Below are 6,179 nucleotides of genomic sequence, written 5' to 3'. Positions count from 1 at the left end.
TGAGTTTTGGATGATTAAATGTTGTTTAAATGTTAAAGTTCATATATTAAATGTGTTACTACCATCATTAGCTTCAATTTGATGTGTAGGTTGATTGAGAAAACTTCATTAACATGATTATTGATTTTGTGAATTTTGAGTTAGGGTTTGATGAACTTGAAATGAACTTTTGACACTTTGAATGCCAGGAAATGTTGTTAGTAAGTGTTTAGATGTATTGTATGTTTAATTATCTTCGAAATGACGTATCGTATGTGTAAAGTGGATTCCCGAATCATGAAATGCATTTTGTGAACTTACAACCTTGAGAATAAGCCTTTAATGATCACTTGATGAGTTTTCGGTTATTGCAAATGATGTTTTTGGTTGGTGAAATGTGTTTAGTTGTGTTCTTTGTCAAATTACCTTTCCAACGATATAAGATACGCGTTTTAAGTGTTTACGGTTCGTAAATTATGGTTGTTTGAAGTTTGGCTCATTTGGAACACTTGAAAACTGCCAGACTTGCTGAACAGACAAAATGGAGCGGCGCGCCATAAATGGAGCGGCGCGCCATTTTGGACCGTCCCAATTTCTTTTTGATTTTCACGTTTTCATCCCCGTTTACTCGTAACTCCGATTAACATGAAACTTGGCAAACATGTTTATATATACTTTCTCATCATGGAAAAATTATCGGATACCCGACCCGACCTCGTTGACTTTGACTTTGACTTTGACCAAGTTTGACTTTTAGTCAAACTTAACCAAATGTTTATGCGATCGTTCTAACATGCTTTTATACTTGTATCTTGCATGAAACTTGACAATTTGACTCACATGCTATATAATCGAGTCGTAACGAGCCATAGGACTAATTGAACACTTTGACCGACTTTATACTTTACCGATATTGATACAACCTATTGTTTAGGTCAAGACTAGCATTCGTTCTTACACACGTTAACTTTGTGAAGTATATTTATTCTCGTGCACTCAAGGTGAGATCATAGTCCCACTTTTACTCTTTTGAACTTACTTTTGGGATGAGAAAACATAAACGTTTCTTTTTACTAAGTGAACACAAGTACAGGAAAACAAACATTTTACATACGAGTTTAGAACAAAATCCTCAATTCGATTATCATTAGTTACACTTGCCGGGTGTAAGCGAGAACTTATGTTGTATGGATCCATATGGGTTTGACAAACCCTCATTCAGACGGTTCGCTACCGTCTACGAATGAAATATATTCTTGAGAAACAGTGTATGTTCTAACACTATTGTGATGAGGTTCTATGGAAGGAATGTTAAGCATTGATAATTGGGTGCTAGTGAAACAAATTTTGGAATGGTTAACTATTATTTCGACGTTGCAAATCTTGTGGTTCAAATTACTTATTTACTCACTTACTTACTTAAACCTATGATTTCACCAACGTTTTCGTTGACAGATTTCTATGTTTTTCTCAGGTCTTTGAACGATATGTGATACATGCTTCCGCTCATTATTTTGATACTTGCTTTGGATGTCGAGTATATGTGCATACATGGAGCGTCTTTTGACTTTATTTAAAACTGTGTCGCATAGGTTTCATTTGTACTTATAACTTTGTAACGTAACTTTTGGTTGAACAATTCTTGTAAACTTGGAAACAATCTTTATTTTTGAAATGAAGGCGACATATTTTGGTCAAATGTTATTCAAAAGACTTATGACCACGTAACGGGACCTAAGTAGTCGGCGCCGTCAATGACGATTTTGTCGGGTCGCTACACTGACCTCTGCAACATATAAAAACGAATTTAAGATTAACAATTTGAATTTTTAACGAATTAGGGTTTTAATCCTTGCAATTACCTGTGAGGAACAACAATAAAAACGACGATCAGGGTTAGCATCTGTTCTTGATAAACGAATAATAGCAGGACGACCACACCAACATTCCATTTTTTACGAATTTTGAAATTAATTGAGGTGAAATCGAATTGGGTTTTTTTTTTTTAGGGTTTGAGATTGAACGGGTTTAAGGGATGAGATCATTTGGGGGTTTTTATATAGAGCATCCATCTCAGCTAATAACAAAAAAGACGAAATTGCCCATCACGTTTCATGCACGTGATGGGACTTAACGTTCCAAGTTGACGGTTGGTTGACGGAGGGACACTGAAACACAAATTTTAGAAATAGAGGGATGCTGTAAGCAAAAAAATAAAATAAAGGGACGCTGTCCACTTTTTGGAGTATAATCGAGGGACCAACGGCACAAAAAAGTCAATTTTAAATCTTTCAAAGATGTTATTATCTATTGATGTAACAATTGAAGAACCTGTTTTGAATGATCAGTAGATGGCGGTTTTCATCGTCAAAAAGACTTATTTTTATATTTTTAATTGATTCTTCTTGAAGAATAAATAGAGCTGAGATTCAACAAGGTTGTATGTACTCATATTCCCTCAAATATTATTTAGCTCTTATTATACATATTGCATGATATTTCTTCATTGACACATTACAATTTTCGTATTGTTCTTGTATAAATTGATGAATTCTTATTTGGTCTTATAAGAAATTTAGAGGAAAGAAGTAACGTATTTGCATAATTTATTGTCTGCTGCAATATGAAATTAATGCTGATAGGTGCCTTAAAAGCTATGTTTTTTTTTATGACTTGGACAAAAAGTATCCAACTTTACCACTGCAATCAAATTAGTGTAGAAATAACATTAGTGCTACTAAGTTCTCTACATCCGTAGTCCTGTTTAATTTGGAGATCATGTGCTTGATTATACGATGCTGAAAAACATGTTAACTAATTCAGTTTCATTATTTATACGTAAAAATATAGCAATTGCCTACTATTTACCTTTTTAGGTTTAAATTTTAATTTTATTATTAGGTATAGACATGGCATACCTATAATATTTTCTAAGTTACGGAGTAGTAGTTTTAAAGATACAAGCTAATGGTTACTTGGCCATATACATGTTAACTTACCAATATGCCACTTATAAAGAATCATGAGGTTGGGAATCCAACTTCTGTGTTAAGACAAATGAACATATTTTGAGCTAATAAAAATATTTGTGGTAGAGTATTTTTGCATTTAAAAGACAAATATATGCAGACTAATTAGTTCATGTATTTGATACATGTATTTTGGTGACAAATCTAATGATATCTGTTGCTTGAGTGTTGCCCTTGTTGTTTTGATCTTTGTATACACAAACTCATACATAGTGACTAAATTACGTTCGTTAATATTATATTTTCTTAATGTTCAATTATCTTAATAATTAGTGGTTTTGAAATTGGTTTATTGTTATAGTTGTTTTAGTAGGCTTTTGCATTTCAATTTATTATGTATAGTTGTAATGGGTCAATGTTAAAATTGGTCAATGTTGAAACGGGTCTATGTTGAAATAGGTCAATGATGAAACATGTCAGACATTTTTGCGGTGCGTGATGTTGTTGTGTTTTATCTAGCTCCTGGCTAGTTATTTTTTCGTGTATTGTTTCTTTTTTAATAAAATTTCCTTGCCGTTCAAAAAAAAATTAATAAAGGGATCTAAGGGTTTAATTTTTTGTTGTGGTATAATTGTAACCTTATATTTGAAAAATGATAAATTTGGTTTTGATGTTGGTTAATTAGTTGATACATCTTGGTTTTCTTTTTTGATTTCTTTATGCAAAAAGTCAGCAAATTCTGAGGCTGAAAGTCAACAGGAATGAATATATGAAATAGATATAATGGTTATTCACATTTTAAGCTTTATATTTTTTTCATTCATTTATGTTTGCTTTTCTTTATTTATAGATTCTACTTTAAGCATCTTGTAACCACTTAGCAGAGTCCTGCGTTTTTTAAAACTATAGTCTCGCTTTCGCTATTCATGGAACCAACTCGACAGAGTTTTGCCAGATAGATTTTCTTAAGGCTCCACCTTCTCAATAGAGAATCAGAATTCACTTCAAGGTTTGTTCATCTTTATAAAAATTTGACGTAAAATTTTGATTCAAAATTGACACGTGTACTTTTATTAGTTGTTGGAAAACCGTGTGTACTTTTACCATTTTCAGATTAACACAGCGGATAGTTAAAATAATAATCTTTTATTATTTCATAAAAACATTTACAAGATTATATATTCATATATTTAAATTTAATGAAACATGCACACGATTAATTTATCCCAATGATCCAATTACACCATTAATAATTGTCAAAATATGTAATTCACAAAGTGAGTAAACGATATACCGTTCTTGAAGAAACTGATTGAAGGAGAGAAACCTACGATCAAAAATATGACCGTCTCTTAGGATAGTCCACACTACACTTCAAACAACCGTCAATAGATGCTAGTCCAAACTCAAGTAACTTATTAATATAATCCAATTATATTAATAAACCAATAATAATTAATCCTCCGTAAATTGTTTCAATATGAACCAAAACTTAACCATGAGTTAGTTTGATTTTTGTGATACAATAACAACGAAAAAGATTTTGATTATTCTTTGTTTTTGTACTCTAAACAAGCATGTGTGTGTTTTCATTATATCTACCTTTTATAGAAATATTCCATATCCATATATGTAATATATGAAAACTAATAAGTTAAACGACTTTTGTAAAACGAGTCCAAAATTCGGTGGAATAAAATATTGCAGTATCTTTCAAAATCTTGCAAATATTTGATTCCCTTTTACGTTTATAAAGTCGTATTTCTCAAATACTTTAGGGGTATGTTATGTAACTTATAATTAATAATTTCTATCATGTCGCTTTTATGTGAATAGTAAATTAATTAATTTCGTTTCATTTACTATTCATATGAATAGTAAATGAATTAATTTCGATTTACTATTTTGTTACTTGAGTAATATATATACATCATATATATATTTTATTTGACGTCTCGGTGTATATGTGTGTGACCCCGAAGGCTCAAATGAATTTGGCCATATAGTTATATGTTGTACCTTGCACATTAATCCTTCAGACTCCCACTTGTGCATGGCACAACACTAAGTAACTATACAAACAATGGTAAGCGTCTAGCAACACGTCATTGTCCCCAAATTCACGTGAGGGTAGTTTCTCGAAACTGTTTATGGTAAGTGTTAAATGTTATTCGTCCTTTTGTTTCAGATACTTTAGTTAAACTTGAGATATGGATCATCGGTAATTCTCATTTGTTTAACAATTTTATTTCTCGATTTTAGAACTGAATTAGATCACCAAATTAATTAAGTATCATCTTAATTACATCTTGGTGCAGCCACACAAATATCTTATTCATTCATCGAGGAGCTCATAAAATATCTAACTCCAAACATTTTAGAGGAATAAATCTTATATTGCATACACGTGTCAATCACGAGCTTCACATTATACCCAATAATGGCCTTTATAACAGCCTTATTCAGGACAACGTTTAACCATATCAAACTATAATGCTACACTCATCAAGACGGGCGTGCATCTCAAGTCTAAGGACACAAAGACATAATCACTAAAAGATTTACTACTGACTACGATCTATGAAGTGACATCTCATGGTTGGGTCATTCCAATATTCATCATCAATGAATACATATGAATTTTGGTCTCAACAAGTTAACTATTCATCATCAATAAATATAACCAAAATTTCACATTAATCTTAATTCATGTTATTCCCATAACATGACCGATTATGGAGATTTTGAATAATCAACAATTATTCATGGATTAAACATGCTAATATAGAACAAAGTGATATAAAGGAAAACGATCATACTAAATTTATATCAATTCATTAATATAAAACTGCTTAATGTTTCAAAAATATCCAAATACTAAATTACAAATGAAAAAGATCAGCAGCATAACGAAGTCCAGTATTACTAGAATGATCATCATGCTTGTTGTGCATCATGGGCTTCATGAACGGGTCAGCCACATTATCATTTGTATGAACTTTTAAGAATACTAATATCATTCCTCTTAATGACTTAATGAATGTAGTCAAACTTTTGAAGAATGTGCCAGATACTTTTATGTACATGTGATTCTTTCAAAAACTCGAACTATCACAGTACATATTATAGAAGATTAAATGGTGTGTACTACTCTGAGTATAACAACAAACTTCCTTATCCAGACAGCTTTCTGAGAAGCTTCTCAGTCAACAATGTATTCTGCTTTTGTTG

Source organism: Rutidosis leptorrhynchoides, chromosome 2 (assembly GCF_046630445.1).
Source record: "Rutidosis leptorrhynchoides isolate AG116_Rl617_1_P2 chromosome 2, CSIRO_AGI_Rlap_v1, whole genome shotgun sequence".
Lineage (NCBI taxonomy): Eukaryota > Viridiplantae > Streptophyta > Magnoliopsida > Asterales > Asteraceae > Rutidosis > Rutidosis leptorrhynchoides.
Note: the sequence above shows the minus strand (reverse complement) of the source record.